Below are 23,433 nucleotides of genomic sequence, written 5' to 3' on the forward strand. Positions count from 1 at the left end.
TTTGCAAATCTATTTATATAGCCCTTCACATGTTTAACGAGTTGCATAAGTGTTTTTGGAGGACGGGTAGCGGAATACATTTTGAACCATGAGTGAGAGCTCAGGGGGGCTGGGCGGTACAAGCAAGCACAACAAGGAAAACTTCTTCAAAGAGTTTTATATCGAAGTGGAGAAAAAATACACACTCTAGGTAGCTGATGTCACATCCGCTCTCGGACGATTCCGGACACCTTCGTTACTACTGCAGTTTGCTGGGCCTTTTCACACCCAAGTGTCAGTCGAAGTAGGAACGCCCCATCCTTTCGACACATACAAGAGACCCTCTGATCGGGAGTCTGCGGGGACCGCCGCAGGTCGGCAGACCTCTCTCTCCTGCAAGGGTTGGACCACTGAAAGTCGTCGTGCACGAGCGGGTGAGTTTTCACTCTAGTGATCTGTGAATAGGGGAAAATACTTTGGCTAACATTGATTGTATATGAAGCGCGCGCCGCCAGCTGGGTTATCGCTCGGTGCTTAAATAATTTTTACTTCACAATTTTTAGACTTTGGAAGGATGAACGGCTGGGTTGACTGATCAACCATGAGCCCTGTGCAGAAAAGGTCTCCGCTGCATCATCTCACGGCTCTGACATATTACCTGCTGGGCCCATAAAAGAAAGCCAGCAACGGGGGTCTTTAGCAAGCCGAGTTTGTCCTATAAAATATATTTTGCGCATCCCCTGAAAGATAATTAAACATACGTAATTTCGCTTTATTTTTAGAGTTGCAATGATTCACTTCATGTACAGCACAGTTTTGAGGTATGAGTAATATTATCTGCATGCTCCTACATGACGTAATCGCATCTCTTTATTTACCTACTTACTTTAATCACTCTTTGAAAGACGAAACGAAACGCTGAGACAAACCTCCCTAGTGGAGCCTGTAAGCTCTAGGTTGAGGCTAGAAGACCTTTGCAGCAAGCGCATAAACCCACTCTGATCCTTTGTGCATCACAACAAGAGCGCAGGAGCTACAGTCGCCTGTATCCTCCCTATCAAATGAACGTAACCACTGTTTGTTTGCCTGCCTGGCATGCCTGCCTGCCTGCCTGCCTGCCTGGCATGCCTGCCTGCCTGCCTGCCTGTCTGGTCTGTCTGGTCTGTCTGTCTGGTCTGTTTGTTTGTTTTATATAGAAAGAGGTGTGGCGCTGCAGCCAGGGCGACTGACTCGGAATCTGGGGGTCACGGTTCAATCCCCGGAGCCAGCGACAGATTAGTTTAGCACCATGTGACTCTGGGCAATAGCTTGCTTAATCTTCCCGACGGCCCACAGCGCCTAGAGACCCTTACGGGTGAATGTTCGCGCTTTACAAATGTGGATTATTGTATAGAGCTAGCTAGACCCTTAGGTATCATAGCGCTTTACAGAGTCAAGAGCAAGGCAATAAACATTGGTTCAAGGTCCCATACAATTATAAAATAAGGGAAGTGGAAGTCAGCAGAGGAGCACACAATAATATATGCAAAGAAACAATTTTAGGGACAAGAAGGATGGAATTACTGACATGAGGTCAATAACAATTAACAATTGAGGGACCATAAAACGCTGGCTAGGCTGAATCCTGCGGGATCAGAGCGCTGTACAGACTCAAGGGCAAGGTTATAAACATAGGTTCAAGATTAGATATAAATAAGATAAGGGTAGTACAAATCCACAGAGGAGCACACATTACTGTATACGTGGAAACAATTATAAGGCCATGGAGGATGAAAAAATTACTGAAATGAGGTCAAAAAAACAAGAATGAAATTAAGGTACGGTACAATAAGATACGGTGATGAAAGTGTTAGGCCCTGATCAGGAGAAGAGGTGGTCTTTATCGCACATGACAAGTAACGGACCACGACGTGCATTATCGATAGCGGGCAATAAATACCACCTATGACGAGATGTTATGGAACGGCATGCGGATTAGGGCAGAGCCAGCTGAGTTTTAGCCGCTAGGCCAGCAAGGCTGCTTGGACTTAGAAATCTCAGGCACCCAGGAGAGAGAAACTATGATTCCAAAAAGTAGCCAACATTTAGGAAAGAACATGCCACTAGAGCCTGTGTCTCTCAAAGACTGGTAGTTCAATTCAATACTTTATTTTTTAAGTTAATAAAAACCATGACAATGTTACAGTACAATCTATAGTGCAATGCTTACCCAGTAGACTTCTTGGCTGTCATTTGACACTGGAGCACAATGTTAATCACACTTGAATCAGTTACTCATAATACAGTATGTACAATTGTTTAGCCCACTAAAAGCGCCATAATTTCATCCATAACGTGCAATAGTGTAAAAATCTGCCTCTGAATATAACATCATTAATTTCCTCTAGTATAAAACCACCATAATAGTTTATTGAGAGGAAACAATCATAATGCCATGTATAAGTGCTGCCATGCTGTTAAAATCTAAAAAAACATTAATTAAATTTAGCGATCGGAAGCCATCATGTACTGAGCAAACGTGTTAAGTTGTTAAGTCATGGTCATCACAAGGTGCCGCTCTGCCCCTCAATACCACGATCATTTTGGTAGTGGGCGTCTTGGGAGGATACTAAAGATCGCGGCTGGAGACTTTAAATGATAAACTCGTAGGTTTGGGCCTGACTTTGGTCCATTAGCGGCTGCCACTGACCAGGAGTGGTGAAGGGGGGTGGTAGGGCAAATGAGGGAGGGGGGAATAATAATTAAAATAAACGCTTACCGCTGGAGGAGCTTAGCGCGTGATCAAGATGGCCGCGTGAGCCTAGAGCTCCCGAGACCCTCGCTCCCTCCGGCATTTATCCTGTCTCTTATCCTGTACTCGATGCCCGGAATATTGGAGGGGAGTTGCTGCTGAGGCGGGAGCTGCTGTCCGGGTCGAAATCGCCCACCGGAGACCGAAGTTATACCGCCTGGAAGTTTGTGGCCTACTCCCCGCACGGTGCTCGGGACTTGCGTTGGCACAGTGCCCGTGCGCTAATTGAACAACAGCGGCCTGGCTGGGGAAGAGTCGGCGGAGGGGAGGTGTTCTCACTTTCACTTTCACTTTCGCCTTCCAGTCTCCATAGCGCCCGGGACGGGGCGTGCGTAGTGCCAGCCACTGGTTGCATGGCTGTTTACCCTGTATGGGCCAGGAGATTGTCTACACGGCAGATTGCGATGTCGACCAAATCGGACGCCGAAAAACAGAAGCCCAAGAGCACCAGGCGGGGCATCTACACCCAGACTAACAACATGGACCGCTATGCCCATCAGAAGGGGTCCCCGGGCGGATCGGGCCCGACGTCGGAAGCCTCGAAGGACGCGACATCCCCCTCCACAGAATTAACCCTGCAAGATATCATGGGGGCCATCGAAGGGATGAAGTCCTCGATTGGGCAACAATTTGAGACCCTGGCACAAAAAGTGGATGCCATATCGATTGATGTCAATCTGGTTCGGGCTGACCTTGGGAAAACGAATGAGCGGGTTCAGTCCTTGGACCTCAAGACTGCCGGCCTCCTGGGCGATGTCTCCGGCCTTCAGCAGGAAGTCCGTACTCTCAGGACGGCAAATGATCACTTCGCCCGACGGTTGGAAGAATTCGAAGGCCGTGCAAGGCGCAACAACGTGCGCATCATTGGGGTCCCGGAAAATTCGGAGGAGCAGTCGGTGGACCTGTTCGTGGAGGACCTGGTGGTGAACCATCTGGCACCCAAAGGCCTCAGCAAATTCTTTACCGTCGAGCGGGCCCATAGAGTTCCTGGCGGGAGGCCCAAGGTGGGGGCCCCTCCGAGGCCGATTGTCGCCAGGATTTTTAACTTCAGGGATCGAGATGCCATTTTACAAGCATCGCGGATGGCCGGCCCGCTGCCATTCCAGAACACTACTGTAAGCTTCTATCCGGACTTCACCCAGATGGTGCAGAAGCAGCGGCAAGGCTTCCTGGCGGTCAAGAGAAGACTACGTGAGATGGGACTAAAATATGCCATGCTCTTTCCGGCCAGGTTGCGGGTGGTGTTCGAAGAGCGGACTTTCTTTTTTGAGTCGCCTGACATGGTCGGAGACTGGCTGGACACTCTGCCCCAAGGACGGCCTGGTGTGGAACGCTCCGGTGGCGCAGATGGTGGTGGTGACGAACACTGAGCCAGGACTTCTTAAATACCAGGACTCCGGTTCCTCCGGGAGGTTGATAGTCCGGGGGGGGGGCGGGGGCAGTAGGGGAGCTTTTTCCTCCTCTGGGGTTCTTTTCGTAGAGTAGTTTTTATAAGGGGCGACAGGCACACTGCAAGTTGGGGGGCACTTTAGAGCTTACGCAGGGGTGCAGGGTGGGGGGTGGATGGGGGTCGTTGTTGGGGATGTTGTTGTTTTTGGTTCTGCAAGGCGTCAAGATGCAAGCTTCTGTGACTCGGGTCGGGTTCCACGCGGGTGGTGGTGGTCTCCTTACATGTTGGGATGGGGGGTAGGGGCCTCAAAATACTCAGTTGGAATGTAAATGGCTTGGGGGATCGTATTAAGCGCGGGATTGTCCTGCAATTTCTGAAGAGATGTACCCCTGATATTGTCCTCTTGCAAGAGACGCACTTGATTGGTAACACGTGCTATGCACTCAATCGTAAAGGTTATAAATTTGTTGCACATTCCGGGTTCTCCTCGGGTTCCAGAGGGGCGGGAATACTAGTCAGGTCCTCTCTGCCATTTGAGGTTGACTCCACTACTGTAGACGATAGGGGGCGCTTCGCGGCGGTAGCGGGACGGTGGGAGGGCAGGACGCTGGTCCTGGTGTCGGTTTATGTCCCCCCTGCACTGCAGCCCTCTACACTAGCAGACTTAGAGAGGACATTACTGGATCTCCCAGAGGGAATGTTGGTGGTGGGTGGTGACTTCAATGCGGTCGGCTCAGGCCTGCTCGACAGACACCCGCAGAGGATTTCGGGGGGGGCTCAGAAGTGGCTTCCTGATTTTATAGATACCCTTGGGCTGGTTGATTGTTGGAGACTGTTGCATCCCACACAACGACAGTACACTTTCCACTCAGGTGCGCATGGCAGTCTCTCCAGAATTGACTATGTCCTTACCCTGGCTGCGCACGCTTCCCTTGTCTCTGAGGCCAGGCACATGGCACGAGGTATTTCTGACCATTCTCCGGTGTGGATCTGTATGGATGTTGGCAGAGGAGTGGGTGGTAGGGTGGCCCCAATTAACCCGTGGTATCTTAGAGACCCTGTGACTCGTAGTGAGGTACTTAAGGCGGTCGACCGTTACTTTCAAGAAAACCTCGGCTCGGTCACGTCGGCGGTGTCCTTGTGGGAAGCATTCAAAACTGTGATTAGGGGTGAGGCCCTCTCCTTGATAACAGCGGCCAAGCGTCGACGAGACGCGGAGGTCGCCCAGCTTGAGGCGGAGATCGCAGACCTAGAGTTGGCCCTGGAGGGGGAGGTCACGGCGGAGGCGCTGCACAAATTGAGCCTTAAACAATCGGAGTACAGGGCCCTCGTGACGGACGCGGCCAAGGCTCTGAGTAGGGAACAGCGGGGCCGTCTGTACGACGTCGGGGACAAGGCCGGGAAGTTGATCGCGTGGCTGGACAAGAAGGAGAGGGTCAATCGTGTTGTGCCGGACCTTGTGACGGAGGATGGCGTCATGGTCACGGAGCCGGATGGCATAGTCCAGTGCTTTGCGGATTACTTCCACACGGTCTATGCCTCCGTGTCGGACAGGCCAGTGGAGGATTCATGTGCACTCCTGCGCGATCTTGCCCTGCCTTGCCTCTCCGACGTGGACAGAGACGATCTTGATGGCGACATCACGGTCGATGAGATTGCGGGGGCGATCCGTTCTTTGCGTCCGGGCAAGGCCTCGGGTCCGAATGGTCTGCCCATTGAGCTTTACAAACTTCGGCCGGACAAGATCGCTCCGCATTTACGAGCTATGTTTGTGGAGGCGCGGGAGACGGGTTGCCTCCCGCTTGACCAACGCCTGGCAACGATCGTGGTCATCCATAAAGACGGCAAGCCTAGAAACAGGTGCAGCTCATACAGGCCGATCTCGCTCCTTAATGCTGAACCGAAGATCCTTGCCAAAATCCTCGCAAACCGGCTAGTCAGGGTGGTCGGTGACCTGATCCACCCCGACCAATCTGGCTTCATCCCACATCGTAATACTGCGTTGAATCTTAGGCGCATTCATGGTGTGATCGCAAGGGTCGGGACGATGCGGGAACCGGCCATGGTGGCTGCGCTCGACGCAACGATGGCATTCGACACGGTGGAGTGGGCATACCTGTGGGCCGCGCTCGCGAAATTCGGCTTCGGGCCCGGATTTGTGGGCTGGGTGAGGCTCTTATACGAAGGACCTCTCGCCAAAGTTGCAGTTAACGGTAGGGCCTCCAGTCCCTTCGACCTGGGGAGGGGTACCAGGCAGGGTTGTCCCCTCTCGCCGCTGTTGTTCGCTCTTGCCCTTGAGCCGCTAGCGGCGTGGATACGGTGGCACCCAGACGTGAGGGGGATTCGCTGGTCCCCCGACCACGAGGACCGCATTTCCCTCTATGCCGACGACATTCTGCTCTATCTTACCTCACCCCGGAAGTCCCTTATAGTTGTCTGCGACATATTGACTTCCTTCGGGAGGAACTCGGGGATAACCATCAACTGGGGTAAGTCATACCTGTACGCCCTGTGTGGAGACGTTCCGGTTCCCCCGCGGAATTGCCCGATCCAGATCGCCCGGGGGGGTTTTCTGTATCTTGGGATTTATATTTCTGCCGACCCAACGGTACGGTATGAGAGAAACCTGCTCCCTCCGTTGGCGCGCCTGCGGCGGGACGTGGCAGGCTGGCGGCGGCTGCCGCTCTCCCTCCTCGGCCGTGCGGCGCTATTCAAAATGATGTCTCTTCCCCGTTTTCTCTATGCCCTGCAGAACACCCAGGAGCTGGTTCCGGCCAGCTATTTTCGGGAGGTTGAGAGTCTACAGCGTTCGCTGCTGTGGGACGGCCGCCCGCGTATAGCGATAGCAAAATTAACTCTCCCTTGGTACGATGGGGGTATCGCGCTTCCCGACATCCAGAGATACTATTGGGCCTCCCAACTGAGCGCGATCAATCATGGAGTCTACGGTCCTGCGCTTAGCCCCGGCTTTGCTATGGACCGGTGGTTGCTGCGGGGTGGTGGCTACTATAGAGCACTTTATTCGAAGCCCCCGGCTGGGTCCCTCACGGGGCCGACCGGGGTGGCTGTGCACGTGTGGAAGACAGTCACGAACTCCCTGGGGTGGAAGGATAGGCTCACACTGGCCACTCCGTTGTTTGACTCGGACCGGCTGGGGAAACTCTGGCATTCTAAGGGTTTCGACAAATGGGACCTGATTGGTATCTCCAGGGTGGGGGACATGCTGACCAAGGGGCGGATTAAGTCATTTGAAGAGCTGCAGACGGAATATGTGCTTGAGGGCACGGAATACTTCCGGTATGCGCAGGTACGCCATGCGCTGCAGTCGGTCCTCGTTGAGGGGGAAAAGGTGCCTGAATCCTCTCCACTGGAGGACCGGATCTTGGACGGCCACGTGCCGGAGAGCACAATCTCTCTCATTTACAAGAAGCTGGTGAACGTTCGTACCGATCTCCTCCTTGGGGTGCGGGACCAGTGGACTAGAGACGGTCTTGAGCTGGACGATGAGGACTGGCAGTACGCTGTCTCCTCCCCGAAAGAGGTTGCAATCCCCGCCAGGTTGCGGCTGGTCCAGCTTAAGATACTCCACAGAGTCTATGTCACTGGCCCCCGGCTGGTCCACATGGGTTTCTCCGAGGATGGGCTGTGTAAGAGGGGCTGCGGGATGGTGGGCACCTTTCTGCACATTATATGGGAGTGTGGTGTGATTGCGGAACTGTGGAAGCGGATTCACGTTGTGATGCAGGAGGTCACGGGTATTGTGTTGCATTCGGAGGCGCGGCGCTGTCTTTTGAACGTGTGGGGCCCTACAGACTACGATGCTGCGCAGACTCAATGGGTGACCCTTGGTAATATGGTGGCTAAGCGGGATATTGCGAGATTGTGGGGATCCCCCAACCCGCCCACCCTGGATGCGTGGAAGGACAACATGGACTGGTGCATGTTTCGGGAGAAAACGGTGTATTGTGCACGGGGGAGGCCCAAGAAATGGCATAAGGTGTGGGGAGGTTGGAACCAGTATAGGGGACACATATGCTTGCCTCCTGCCACTGACCCACCAGAGGAGCACCTTTCCCCCTAGCCCCACTTCCGACTTGAGTTTTGCTGATGAAATCCGATAGAATGTTAGTGCCTCTGCTTCTCCCTCCTTTTCTCCGTCGATGGTTGATCTGATGTTGGATATGGGGCCGCCCCCTCGGTGGGAACTGACGCGAACGCATGTTGTATACTGCCTTGCTTGTTATGTTTACTTTAAAACTGAAAACCTTTGTTCTTCTCCTGTATGAAAGCTATAGAAGACTGCACATGTTGATTGACGAGCTGCCGAACCTCCGGGTTGTCGGCTGAATAGCTGTGTATCTGAAATGTCCTAATAAAGGTTTTCCAAAAAAAAAAAAATAAATAAAAAATAAATAAACGCTTACCTCTTTACCGCTGAACGCTGGCCGCTGCCTCTTCTTTCTCCATCCTCCTCTCAGCAGGAAGCACACAGCTTCCCAGAATCCCATGAGCAGTCACCACACTGCCTTAGCAGCATTGTGATTGGTCCGAGAGACGTGGTTCGGCGCTCAGACAGGGGCTGGCAGGCTGTGCATGACGGCCAAAGCATCATGCGCACTTTAGGTGCTGCCACCACTCCTCCCCATGTGACGTGGGGAGTCCAGCCACACCCGCCTGGCCTCAGCTACAAGCTGAATACAAAAAACAAAATGATGATAACGAACGTTATTATTTTATTTTTTGTATTCAGCTTGCAGCTGTAGCAGTGGGGTGACGGTCCTCCGCCTTAGTGGAGGAGCCGCCACTGCTTTGGTAGGCTAATGGCAGCCATGATTGTGCATTTTAAAGACCTGTTCACTGAGTTGATTACCAGTCATTTACAATGCAAGCCTTTGCCTCAAAGAGGCTGGCAGTGCTAGGGCAGACATTCACACTTCCAACGACAAACTAAAGTGTACCAAAAAAGTGATGGATGGAATGTTTGAATTAATCTCAGCCACTGATGGCATGGTATTTTGCACATCGTACCACCTCAGTTTGGACACAGCTGCATTCACAGACACATGTGCAAACAGTGTCAGACTGGCCTAGAGGGCAATCAGACAGTGCCTGATGGGCTGGTCATACAAGTCAGCATGTGGGCCTGTTTTATGGTACAGTGGGTAGGTTTTCACTATTGATTTCCCTTCTATTGCAATAAACATTGCCTGCAAGCACAAATGTGTCTAGTCACTGGTGCCTTGGAAAACATATAATTATAATTAGAAATGATAATTTGTAGATTTATAAAGTGCAGCTTATCACCCTTGAGGGTTTCCAGGCGCTGTCCATGGGCATAGAGAGATTAAGTGATTTACCCAGAATCGATGCCCAGTTGGCAGCTCTGGCCACTGCACCACATCCGCTCATAAATAATGGGGTGATGGGGTGGGTCTTTCCCAGCCTAACATCAGGCCCCAACAGTCTTTTTGCTTCCCTGAGAACTCAAGAATCCCATCGCAATGGCAAACAAGAGTAAATTTGATTCTTTTGGGTGTTGTTTTTATAAATGGGCCAGGAGAGTTTGTCTAACTCCCAGTATCTTCCCACTTTCACTGGTGAACGGCAGCACTTTTTGGGCTTGGGTAGGCTGCCACCTGGAAAAACCTACCAGACCCATGCAGTTTTGAAAACTAGACATCTGAGGGTGTCCAGGGTGGTGTGCTTCGTATGCTTCCCACACCATTTTCTTACCCACAATGCCCTGCAAACTTCAAACGTTGTCTAAAAAAACACATTTACCTCACATTTCTGTGAGGAAAACTTCTGGAATCAGCGGGGAGCCACACATTTCCTACCACGCAGCATTCCCCCAAGCCTCCTTATAAAAATGGTAGCTCATTTGTGTGGGTTGGATAAGAGACCTTGACACAAAAGGCCCTAAAGTGCTGCATGGAAAGATCAGCAACAGGGGTAGCTGAGGGATTTGGGGTATTCTCGGCTGCCATCTACGGAAAGCTACCAACCACAGAAATTTTTGAAAAAGTGCACAACCAGGGGATTCCAGGTTGGTGTGCCTTGTGTGAATACCATGAGGTTTTCTTACCCAAAATGCACTATAAACCTCACACTTTGTATAAAATCATGCATTTTACCTACATTTTTTGTGATGGAAACTTACGGAATCTGGAGAAAGCCACAAAATTCCTACCACGCAGCATTGCCCCACTTGACATGGCTATTCCTGAATCAATGCAAGAGTTTCTAGGGCTTACTATAGTTCTTTAGCAGCAAGAAACCTCCGGGTATTCATGCGCTCAATACGCTTTATTAACATAACATAACTTGTGTTAATTAAAATGCTGCGCCACTTGTGTGGTTGGGCCTAGTGCCTGCGACAGAAATAGATCCAACTGAGGTCAATAGGAGTACTTACGCAAGGGATCCCATTGTCTTTGGTTTTATCCATTTCTGTAGGAATTTTGTGGATTCCGGAAGTTTTCATCACTGAAATGTAAGAAAAATACATGATTCCAGGCACAGTTTGAAGTTTTCAGTGCCTTGTCATAAAAAAATCTAATGGGATCCATGCAAGCCACCCCATCGTGGATTCCCCTAGGTGTCTAGTTTTAAAACATGTACAGGTTTGCTAGAATTCCCTAGGTGCCAGCTGATCTAGGGCCCAAAAAACAGAGCTAGGCACACTGCAAAAAAATGGTCAGTTTTGAGTGGAAAAATGTGATGTGTCAATATTGCATTTTGGGCTGTTTCCTGTCGCGGGCACTAGGCCTACACAAACAAGTGAGGTACCAATTTCATCCCAAGACATAGGGGCATACTGGGTGGGAGGAAGTTTGTGGCTCCTCACAGAGGGATGAAAGAGATTTTGGGTAAAACAACCTGGTGAAAGCTACGCAAGTAACCCCATCCTGGATTCCCCTAAATATCTAGTTTAAAAAAATGTACAGGCTTGCTAGGTTTCCCTAAGTGCCGACTGAGCTAGGGCCCAAAATCCACAGCTACCCAGTTATCAAAAAACGGGTCCGTTATGAGGGGAAGATATGAGTATCCATGTTGCGTTTTGGGCCGTTTTCTGTCGTAGGTAGTAGGCCTATTCACACAAGTGAGGAACTATTTTTATCAGAGGACTTAGGGGAATGCTGGGTGAAAGGAAGTTTGTGGCTCCCCGCAGAATCCAGAACTTTCCATCATAGAAATGTGAAGAAAATGTGTTTCTTAGTGAAAGTGTGAGGGTTGCAAGGGATTCTGTGTAAAACAACCTGGTGAGAGCCACTCAAGTCACCCCATCCTGGATACCCCTAGGTGTCTAGTCTTAAAAAATGTACATTTGCTATGTTTCCCTAGGTACCGGCAGAGCTAGAGCCCAAAATCCACAGCTAGACACATTGCAAAAAAGGGTCAGTTTTCAGTAGAAATATTTGATGTGCCCATGTTGCATTCTGGGGTCTTTCCTGTCACAAGTACTTGCCCTACCCACACAAGTGTGGTACCATTTTTATTGTGAGACTTAGGGGAACACAGAATAGTAATAGAAATGATATTACCAATTGGATTTGTCTGCATTTGTGCCTCCCAAAATGTAAGCCGGTGTGTAAGAATGAAGACATTTTGAGAAATGCCTTCTAATGTACATGCTAGCATGGATACCCACAAATTCGGAGATGTGCAAATAACAACTGCTCCTAAACTCCATATCTTGTGCCCATTTCAGAAATACATGAGTTTCCTTCATAACTTTTTTCCCTCTTTATATTTTACCATATGAATTGGTCTATGCCCGGTACACAATGAAAAACCATTGCAAGGTGCAGCTCAGTTATTGGCTCTGGGTACCTCAAGTCCTTGGAAAAAGCACAAACCCTGTATTTCCCCGCAACCACAAGGGTCTAGCATTTTAATCGTATATTGCTTTAATAAATCAGCCTTCGTGACAAGAAGTTACAAATGAAAACGCTGTCACAAATGACTGTTTCTTTCCTTCTAATTTTCAATATATCTTTTATTTCAACACTAGTTTCTTTGGGAAAACCTTGACGAATCTACACAAATGACCCTTTGCTGAATTCAGAATTATGTGTAGTTTTCACACCCATTTCTCAAAAAACTTGGAAGGAGGTATAAAGCACAACAAATAGGAAAAATAGACTATCTCCCAGTAGAATGCAAAAACTGTGCTAAAAATGTGTTTTTCTCAATCAGGTCTGTCTGTTCCTGAAAGCTGGGAAGATGGTTATTTGAGCAACGCAAACCTTTTGTTGGTGCCATTTGCGTAAAAAAAACAGACACTTTCTTCTGCAGCACTTTTTCCCCATCTTTCCCTAAAAAAAATGTAGCTATATTTTGCCTAATTTCTTGGTCCCATCCAGGGGAATCCACACACCATGGGTCACTTTAGAATTCCCAGGATGTTGGAAAAAAAAGGGTGCAAATTTGATAAGGAAAGATTATGTGGACAAAAAGTTATGGAGGTCTAAGCGCGAACTACCCCAAATAGCCCAAAAAAGGCTTAGCACTGTGGGGAAGGGGGGGGGGGGGAGCAGCGAAAGGATTAACTGGATTCTGTATAATGCCAACATTGAGATAGTTTGTAATTATATGTATCTGGGGATGTGGTTTGTTAAAGTCTGTCATGGAAAGAGCACATTGAATTCATGCAGGCAAAAACCCTTTCATCGGTAGAGGGACTTAAGAAATTTGATCAAATGTATGGATGTCCCTCCTCAAGACCTATAATGGCAGTGTATCAGTTAATGATAAGCCCACAGTTCCAATATGGTGTGGAGGTACTTTGTATTAATGGGAAAACAAACTGGGATCCTGAAGAGGGTAGGTGCTTAAAAAGATTACTCTCCCTATCACATTCCATCATGGTCCAGGCTATTAGGACAGAAACAGGCCTAACCGCATAGAGTGATTTAGCATTTGTAGAGACGTATAAAATCTGTCCTAAAATAGATGGCGACGAGTTCCCCAAAATATCAACACTATGTTAAAAGGAAATTATGAATAGTAAATTAAATTAGGCAAGATCCGCCAGGGAAAACATTCACGATCTTTGCAAGAAATTAACAATATAATGCAGTATAACAGATCTAATAAAAGTTAGTAACGCCAAGTACCGAATGGTGACAAAACAGATGGCCAGGAAAGATGATCTAAGATATTTAAGGAATAAGAAATCTGTATACCTTCCACTGAACTAGTGGTTTGAGGAGGAAACGTTCCTCTATCTAGAAAATTTACCAAATATATGTTTAAGATGGTGCTTTTTGAAATTTAGATGCAGGGTTAATTAACCTCTGAAGGTTTTAACCTCTCAAGCACAAGGCTCCCTTTTAGATAAGGACAGAATTTGTAAATGTGGTCTTAAAATGAACAGGGATTTAATGCACGTTCTAGTGGATTGTCTGTGGTTTTTAACACAATGGAAGATTTTATTGAGGCCAATCTTACAAAACTACAGTATTAAAGAAAGGGGGCAAGCAGTAAATATACTATTGGATATGCGGTTTTTGGATGTAACCTGTGCTTTGACGCAATTTTAATTTTATTGTCTGTGAATGAAGTTTTATCAGAAATCTGAGTATTTTATTGTAATATAGGTTAGGGATAAATTGTACATTATTAGCTGTGAATTTGGATTGATCTTTGCTTGAAATGGTTTTTAATTTAATAGAAAATTGAAGTTTTTTGTTTGCAAATGTTTTTAAAGTCTAAGGTCTAAATAAACTTATGTTTTTGACTAACTGAAACTCAATGAAAATAAATGGGCTCTTGTTGCCTCATTTCAACTCTAACCCAGCTCCGATCCCTGCATTAGAGGATGGCATTAATTACTGATCATTTAATCCTATGCTAAAATTAACACTGTAGATTATTAGGTTAAAATAAAAAAAAGTTTGAATTTTTTGCATATTGATTTGCATCACATAATCAAGCACTGTTGTGGTCACAATATAACAGAGTCTAAGTCATGTTTTTCCTCTAACAAAAACATAGTTTGTTTTCTTTCAAATATGTTGTTTTATAATTTTTTGTGTTGTTACCATCTGAGAATCAACACAGTAAGAGTGGTACATGCATTCATTTTGCAAACTTATAGATTCTAACACAAGTAAAAATAAATTGAGATATCGAATAGTCTGACGGGCAAAGACATTAAAACCATATAATAAGGTTCTATATTGAAATAATAAACTGCCTTCCAAAAGCCCTGGTTTTGGGTTTAACATTCTTCTGTTCTTTTAACTTATAACTAGAAAACTGAAACTTTTTAAGCCACAGTACTCTGTTGAGACAAAGAACTGTAATCAAAGAACATCATTTCATAAAGCATAACAGTAAGTCAATAAAATATGTGGTAAATACATCTGTTTAATAAATTACCTTTTTGTTTATTATCTCACCATAATTATGTTATTTGTTTTTTTCTTATAGTGCACTCCTTAGTGTTTTTTTATCTGCCCGTATGTATTTTGTTCATACACTCCTCACAACATACTCTGACACTCACATCTGGTATTTTCACCATATTTTATTCCAGGATCTCATGGGGATGACTATCATGCTGCACACATTTGTGAATTGTGGCGGTTTAACCAAAACAGTGTTTATTTGAATGCCCAGTTTTTACCCACAGCTCTCATTAAAAAGGAAGAGTGCTTGGTTGACAGAACACCTTCTGAGGATACAGAAAATTTGGGGCACCTATCAGACCAGGTCTAAGAAAGGCCACAGGAATCATCAAATATTTTAACATTTGATTGTGGGGGATCCATTAAAGACAATGAGAGGCAGGGGCTATAATGGCTGGTAAAGACCTTCTGCTCAAGCATTCCTCTCTTTGTCTGACTCAGTGGTTGACATGTTTAATAGCTTTATAGCCCTTCTGCCTCTGTCTATACTGTTTCAGACCAATAACACTGGTAGAAGCATTTTAACACCCTCTATAGCTCTTGGAAACTGATTAAAGTGTTATGTAACCTACCTCTAAGACTGAATTTTAAGGTTTCTCACAGGTAACTTGGGAACTATATGTGGCATTCTGTCCTTCCCTCCAACTTGGTTATTGAATTGGAATAAAGTAGAATATTATGCCTCATAATCTCCTTATTCCTTTAGTCTCTTCTGTATACATTAGAAATAATGAGAACCCGGCTCCAGTAAGGATGCAAATGCTATAAAAAAAAACAGCTTTGTCAACACTTGCACTCTAAGTGTTGCTGGTAAAAAGAGCATTTTGGTTGGTTCTTCTAATTGTCATTTGTAATGTGTGCGCACACACTTCCTTTATTGCTTTTGATTAAATCACTGTGTAATTTTAGATTTCTGTGAAAAGTCCTGTTAGACTGCTGATAGTGCGGCCTGGAGGGAAGAACTTGGCAGTGAACATGGAGAATTAATGCATAAAAGAGGTCTTCTGTTCATCATGTACCAGGACAGAGAGATGTGCAAGGATGATAACTACAGTCTTAGGTTTGATGCAATGTGAAACTGAAGGGATGTTAGAGATGCACTCAAGTAGCTATTTTGTTGGCTCCTGGTGGTGTGAAATGATATAAGGACGTTGCTAAATCTATTATTACATTTAAATTGGTGTTCTCACAATGAGGGGAGAGATTTCCTTTAGAATCCTGAGGTACAGACCTCTCTGCTTTCCGTATTCTTGCAAGTGTGAAGCGGTTTGCTAAACACTTATTTCCTTTTTCCAAGACTTCCACTGAAGTCTGATCATTCTGACACCTTCTATGGTCCCTAAATAGAGACCCTTGATAGATCACCCTATATCTTACCTATGTTTAGAAGAGAGAAGGGAAGTTTCTTTATGGAACTCCTGTTTGCTTTAATTTGTTTCTTTATTGTTGTGGCTGTCACTATTCTGTATATCACTTTATTGCGGCTCAACTTACTGAGATATTCAGCTATCTGCTGTATTTCTGCATCTGTAGAATGTATTATTGGTTTGCTTATATGCTAGAATGATTGGTAATCTAAAACAAATCCATTTAACCATATTTAGCGATTCTGGTCCTTATTGTGGAGTCACATTGGCTTCACAAGCTAGAACTGTATTGTTGATGTCTTCTCCCTTTCAATGCTTCATGCCAACTCACAAAGGTCCATACGACCAATGGGGAAAACTGTTTGGTGACTTTACCAAGAGGTTGCGTTGTAAGTTCCAGTGCACCATCAGTAACAAATTGATTCAGCAGGAGAGTGGTAAAGATATAGTATGTAACAGGTGGTACGTTTTGGAGCACAGTGTTGCAAATATATTACTAAAGCCTGGTTTGGTAGCACATGGCCATTCACAGATAATCTAGAATCAACAAGAGAGAAAGGGTTTGAAGGGAGTTACTCCTGATTCCCTTGAATCAATTGTACTAATCAAAAGGAGTTATCCCAACATTTAGGCAAGGAATACAAAAAAAGAGAAAAAGAGAAAGAAAAAAGTTTTATAAGCACACCCAAGTGGCATTCGGCTGCTTGGGTGGGAACCCGATGAAGAAGCATGTCACGAACTAAGTTGGCGAGTGAGGGTTCTTTTAAAAGAAAAATCTTTTTTCCTTCTCTTTTTTTGTATTCCTTTCCTAAATGTTGGGATAACTACTTTTTTTTTTTAGTACATTCACAGATAACACATTTTCCATTTAAATCACCACAAAATTTGCACATTCAGTTTTCCCGATAAAACTATATAGCTCACAAATAATAATATGATGAAGTCAACATCACCAAGTGTATTGATTTTTTATATCGTATTAAAATCTTAATTTCATTATTTTTTACAATTATAAAGTAATGTGCTTTATTTGTGCTTTTCTAAATGTTAATATATTCTGAAACCTTTGTTCAGTTCATTTACAGGCATTTAACTTTTGTTGTGAGTTAGAAAAAAAGGACATCTTGCAGCCTTTCCATTCATTCTCCCAGTACCCAGCAAGAGTGTCACATAAATCTTCTCACTTTGCAGTCAGAGAAAGAAATGTAAACACCAATCTCCCTTTAAAAAGAATGAATACAAATTTGTGAGAAGACAAAGCTTGACATTTGACCTGTCTATGAATGCACAGCAAACGTAGCAGGACAAAAACAAAATTAAAGGCCTCTTTATTGCTCGTTTGATATCTGAACTCGAGCATGGCCATCTCATTCCATTACTTCCAGAGCCTTTGGCATGGGTGTGATATTGAGGAAGAGGATTGATTAAGTCATGCTATTGGCAAAGAGCCCGTATCAAGATAAACAAGCTCATGGACAGAACATTGTTCCTCACAGGCATGCATGATTGATGAACTGGTAGTTCCAGGTATAAATAGAATCAGTCATGTGGAAAGACAGGAGGCAGGAAACATTTTCAAAGAAATACAGCATGTTTACTGCTTTCAGAAGTAGCACACACAGGAGTCGGCTGTAACAACATGCACTCCTATGTAGTGTCTCACGAAAAAGAAAAAGAGGGTTTCCAGAAAGCAAGCATCCATCGATGTGAGAAGCTGGCTCAGTATATTGTGCACACTTATGTATGTGGGCACCCTGCACTAATCCAGACAACCCTTATTGTGATTTTATTGGTCTTAGGCAACCTTAGAAAGCTCTCTAAGTGGTAGCTGTGGAGAGCAGGCTTGAGGCTTAGTTCAGAAGGTGTGTAAAGCAGCTGGTTTTACCAGAACATAATCTTATTGGTATAGATTAAGTAAAAAATAACCACACAGTGTAGTTATAAAAAAAATATATTTATTATAAGGCACTCACTAACACATACAGATATCTCCTAGCCGAAGATATACACCATGCACAGAATACTTTTCAATAGAAACATGTTAGTAGTATGAATACACAGTGGTTGCCAGGGGGAGACCAAGGCATATACTAATATAGTAGTATGCGAACCACGACTCGAGTCAAGACTATATCCGGAAGGTGTAGAAGTGCCGGGGACCCATGGAACCACCCGAGGTAAGTAATTGTGTAATTTTAAAGAAGAAGGACCCTTCACAGTGGACCCTGAAGAAACCCAGTGGAAGACAGAAGGTTGGAGAGCCACCCCACCCGTGGATACCCTAGGAACCAGGATACCTACACCAGGGAAGCTGGGTGCATCGGTGGGAAGTAGCGTTGGAAACCGCTGTCAAATTCAATGGGAGACTTCAGGAAGTTGCCGCTGCTGGAGAAGGTGAAAGTGTCCGGTGGAACCCAAAGGTGGATTCAAAGTGAGAAGTACCTGCAAGCAGAGGAGACAGAGTCTATGCCACTCAGGAGTGACCAGGAGGCACGGCAGATGAATGCCCACCGATGTCGGGTGTTGCAGGAGAGATGACAGTGACCTTGGAGCTGCAGCTGTGAGGACCAGGCGACGCTGTGGAAGACCAGGAGCGATTCAAAGCAGTCCCATGCCGGATAGCGAGAGCTGAGGGGTCAGTGTCCATCTGGAGCATCAACAAGCCTTGTCAACTGCAAACAATGTGGAAAGTGAAGAAGGTGCAGTGTCGGGACCAGCAAGGTCAAGGTGACTCGATACAAGCAGGGGAGTGCCCAAGCAATCAGGGGAGCCCACAGAAATCAAAGAAGACCCTCAAGAGGACCCACAGGCCGGAGGCACTGGAGTCGCAAGAGGACCTCGAGCAGCTCACCAAAGATGCAAGCCCATGGCTTGAGGTCGGGGCTACTTGGAGCCCGAAGATCTTGGAGGAAGAAAGCCAACAAGCCTTTGCAAATGAAAGTCGATGCGGTGCACAGGGGCTCGGTTCCTGCAGGTCCAATGAGGGATACTGGCCTCAAACTTGGTGGGAGGACAGGGCAGGCCCGAGGGATGTGAACAACCACCACCTGTGTTCCTGAGCCTTTCAGAGTTCGTTGGCGCTTGGGATCAGCAGACCAGTCAGCTTCATTGCTGTGCCTACAGATGCTGGGAAGTGGCTCCTTCACTTCAAGGAAGATTCCTTCAGGTGTCTTGGATGTCCACATGCCTTGGAAGGTTCCTGTATGGAGCACAGGCATGGCCGTTGCAGCAGACAAGCAGAGCGATGAGACCAGGAGTAGCAGGAGTCTTCCTAGTTGCAGTCTTGATGCCCAGTGCGAAGTCCAGCGAAGTCCAGAGTGCCCATACAGTCAAAGAAGAAGTGGGGTCTTGAAATTAATCTTGTCCCACAATCAATCTAGGGACCCACCTACACGTAAGCCCTTAATTACCCTAAGTAAAGGTTTGGGACGACCCAGGGTTCCCTCCCAGGGATGGGGTTGGACAGTGGGGAGTATACTCCCATATCCTTTGACCAGTTTTGTTCCAGAGCGGGAGCCAACAGCTCCCTGAGCTGGTTTGAACTGGACTATGCAAGGAGGGCACTAGATGTGCCCCTCAAGCAGACTGAGTGGCGCTGGCAAGCACTCCCACCTGGCCTCAATACACTAAACCCTGTCTGGGGGGTGGTCACACCTCCCTGTGACAGGATACCTATTGCTCTGCCTTCCCCTGCTCGAGCTTGGCTCAGCAGCAGGAGGGCAGAATCGTGTCTCTGGTCGGAAGCAGCCATGCTGTGCTGTCTAGAAGACTGGTACCGGGAGCACTGTGGGCCTCCCGGAGGGGCTTTACAGTGCCCAACATGTTTGATACCAAACATGACAGGGTTCGTTACAGCCAGTTTAGAGATGGTCATCGAGTTCATCGAGTAATGACGCATGGCCACTCTATGTACCGTAATGGTTGATGCACTTACAACCCGGGAGAATGGACTCCGAAGGTTGTAGGGGTGTCCTGCTCATGCAGGGGCACCCTCACACTTAGAAACGAACACCCTGCCTTCAGGATTGAAAGGCCTTCTTTAGGGAAGACTTATGGGTTTTAAGTGTAGTGACATCAAATAATGGTAAACCTATATCTGTTGTAAGTGGTGCTAGCACCAGCTTACACAGGCTGCAATGGCAGGCCTGTAGTCACAGTTTGAGTGATCCCCCATTGGTGGCATAATACATCCTTCAGCCTATGAGGGACCCCTGGTGTACCTATGCCCTGGGTACCTCAGTACCATATACTAGGGATTGATAAGGGTACACCAGTGTCCAATCTGGGATGTACCTACAGAGACTACGGTCCTGATTAGCAGGATCCCAGTCAGACTAGTCAGAAACAGCATAGCACCAGTTAAAAAGTGGGGCTAACCATAAAAGCAGATCATACTTTCCTACAGTCGAGAATACAAGAAGCCAGCCAGAGAGGTGGTAAACAGGCTATTCTTCACGGGAGAGACAAAGACATATTGGATGGCCTAAAATAAATAAAGAAAGAGAATAAAAAGCAAGCAAGTGTGAGTTACAAAACACAAAGCCAATGATAAGCAATAGGCGAAATGAATTCATAAGTGGGCTTTCAGAATACCCTCAATATGTCTTTGCAACCAGACACCTGTGCTGTCTGGTAGGCCTCGATCTGAAAAGGGAATTATCTTTCCCTTTTCAACCCATTTGTCTAGTTTGCTTAGTATGACTCTGGCATATGCTTTTGCTTCCACACCCAGTAAAGCTATCAGCTAGTAAAGTGCTGGAACTGTACTGTTCTCCTTCCTCCTATACCTTGGGAGCAAAATAGGCCCACGCCATGAATGGGGAAATTGTGTATTCAGAAATGAGGCTGATATAATGGTGTTAGTCAGGGAGTCAAAAATCCAAAGTCGCCTTTAAAAAGGGACGCTGTTGACCATTGGTCACTCGATTAACATCTCATCTTATTGATTGTATTACTCCATTAAAAACAGACTGAATGATCAAGTCTGCCTGGTCGTCTTGATTAGCATCCCAATAGTGAGTTGAATTTGATGTTACCCGTAAGGTTATTTCTTATGTTATATAAAGAGCGTGTATATGCGCTACACATTTTGCATGTGGGACTCTATTCTCCCTATTGAATGTCCTGTTGCCTAGAGAGTTTACATACTGCCTGAATTTGGTTTGATATTTCACCAACAATCTTCTGGACTAGTCGCCACTAGACTTCATAGCCTTTAGACTTTTCCCCCCTGTCAAGTTGTTTGATAAACTGTTCTTATATGCTTTATAACGTGCTCTGATGCCATGTTTGATCTATGTTTTTTTTAGGTTTTTTGTGCCTATCCAAGGGCCTAATTGCATTTTTCGAATGTCAGTGTGTACCATGGATTACTCCATGGTACACTTTTTGATTGGAGCCTTTTTTTTCTTTCAGTTGATTGTATACCGAGGCTGCTATTAGAGGCCAATTTAACCCCTTGCGCGCTGCGCACATTCCCCTACTGTGCGGGCGAATTAATGAGTGGGAGGGGTTTGGACGGACCCCGGCCGTCCTCCGCACACTTCCACCATGACGTCGGACGGCCGAGGCCATCCAACGCATGCAAGGGGTTAATATTGATTATTTCTCTTCCTTAAAGTTAGCAAATAGATCTGGTTCATGTGCAGAGTTTTGCCGTTTTTTTGAGTTGTCCAGGTAGGCTTTGCTCAATTTTATCCTTTTTATAAGTGAGCTTGACTCTGAACCAGCTGAGGTTCCCAAAGCCTTTACATTTTCTGCAGTTGAGAATTCAGGGTCAAATGAAGTAGTCCATGGAAGGTGCCCACATTTCGTGTGCGGTGTAATTGAAAAGAAATTACAGGCCTATCTAAGCAACTCAGTGTAAAAAATAAAGTCCAACATTGAAACACCACCATATGTCCGAGGGAAGATGTAACATAATCTATTGCCAATTAGAGTTACTCTTAGAGAAATTAGATTGTATGATGAAAGGAGATCATTTACCTTTCTGCCAACAGAGTCTGCTCTGTTCAAACACTTTGGGCCTAATTATGAGTGGCACTATGTTCCCAGCAATAGTTGCCCACCTCTAACGACCAGCTACCAATTGGTCATAGATTAGATATATTTAAACACAATCAAGAGGCAACAAAACAGATTATACCTATAGAAAGTTAACCATGAAACATCAAAAAACAAAAATATGAATGGGTTCTTTACTCGTGTTTGGCTTTTTAATCATGTTCTTAATAAGAAAATACAAACAAGAGCAGCCAACACATTTCCCCTTATCACAGGCTTCCTCAGGGCTGCAAACATGTAAGGAACATACATAAAGTGATATGACAAGTAACGTGAATGAACCAGCACCATAACAGACATACAAGTCGTACTGAAAACATAAGAATTCTGATACATCATACACATGCCCGTTGGTCTAGAGACTTACCACAACATGTCAATACACACTGACGAACATATATGCAACAGTAACCCATAACTACTTATACACAGACTTCACAAATGAAAAAAACATACTGTAAGCAACAAGCCATCCTCCAATAAGGATATGTACAAAAAGAAATGAAAGCAAGAAGGCACAAAACAAAAGAAGTGAAAAGACATTTGAACACTGTAAGTGAGTGAGAAAGTCAACGTACAAAATATGTGGACAGGGGTGAAGAAAAATGTGTGTGAAACAGGAAAGGCCGTGGTGCACAGGACTATTGGTATTAGAAGCACCCAGAAGAGCTCGGAGAGGGGCAAAGAGAGCACTGAAACAATAGGTCAGTGAGGGTGTACACCATGTGCAGTATACCATGTCATCCCAGACAACTTAGTGACATGGTAGTTGTAAGAAAGTAGGATCTGCTTTCATGGTTACCCCCACTTTTTGCTGGTGTCAGTATGTTTTTTGACTAGTCTGGCTGGGATCCTGCTGATCAGGAACCTCAGCCACTGTGCTTCCTCCCTAAATTTGACCCGGTAAGTACTTTGGTACCTCCACAATAGGCTACTGGTGTACCCTTGTAAGTCCCTTGTATATAGTACTAAGGTACCTAGGGCATAGGTACACCAGGGGTCTCCCACAGGCTACAGCATGCATTATGCCACCCATGAGAGATCACTCAAACTGTGACTACAGGCCTGCCATTGCAGCCTGTGTAACCTGGTGCTAGCACAACTTACGACAGATATGTTTCCTTATATCTGACGTCACTACACATAAAGCCTATAAGTCACCCCTAAGACAGGCCTTTCAATCCTGAAGGCTGGGTGCTTGGCTATAAGTGTGAGGGTGTCCTTGCATGAGCAGGACTCCTCTAAAAACTCGAGTCGATTCTCAAGGCTTTGTATGTGCGGTCAGCCATTTTTATACATATACTGGCACATGCATCAAGGAAAAATCCAGTCGGTAAAATACCGAATCGGTAAAATCAGCCGTTAGCGAGTGTCAAAAACCGAATCCCAATGCATCAACACGAATCGGGAGAAAATAAGGAATCGCAA

General features: G+C 46.0%; 1 protein-coding gene across 1 annotated transcript in view; it reads left to right on the forward strand.

Moving 5' to 3' along the window:
- The first annotated feature begins 294 nt into the window (after positions 1 to 294).
- Positions 295 to 23,433, forward strand: part of PCMTD2 (protein-L-isoaspartate (D-aspartate) O-methyltransferase domain containing 2) — a 167,461-nt gene continuing 144,322 nt past the window's right edge. The window contains exon 1 of the mRNA XM_085619676.1: positions 295 to 413. The gene's annotated coding sequence lies outside the window, so the exon portion shown is untranslated. The remainder of the gene's footprint in view (positions 414 to 23,433) is intronic.

The sequence above is a fragment of the Triturus cristatus genome, chromosome 7 (assembly GCF_964204655.1).
Source record: "Triturus cristatus chromosome 7, aTriCri1.1, whole genome shotgun sequence".
NCBI classification, from domain to species: Eukaryota; Metazoa; Chordata; class Amphibia; order Caudata; family Salamandridae; genus Triturus; species Triturus cristatus.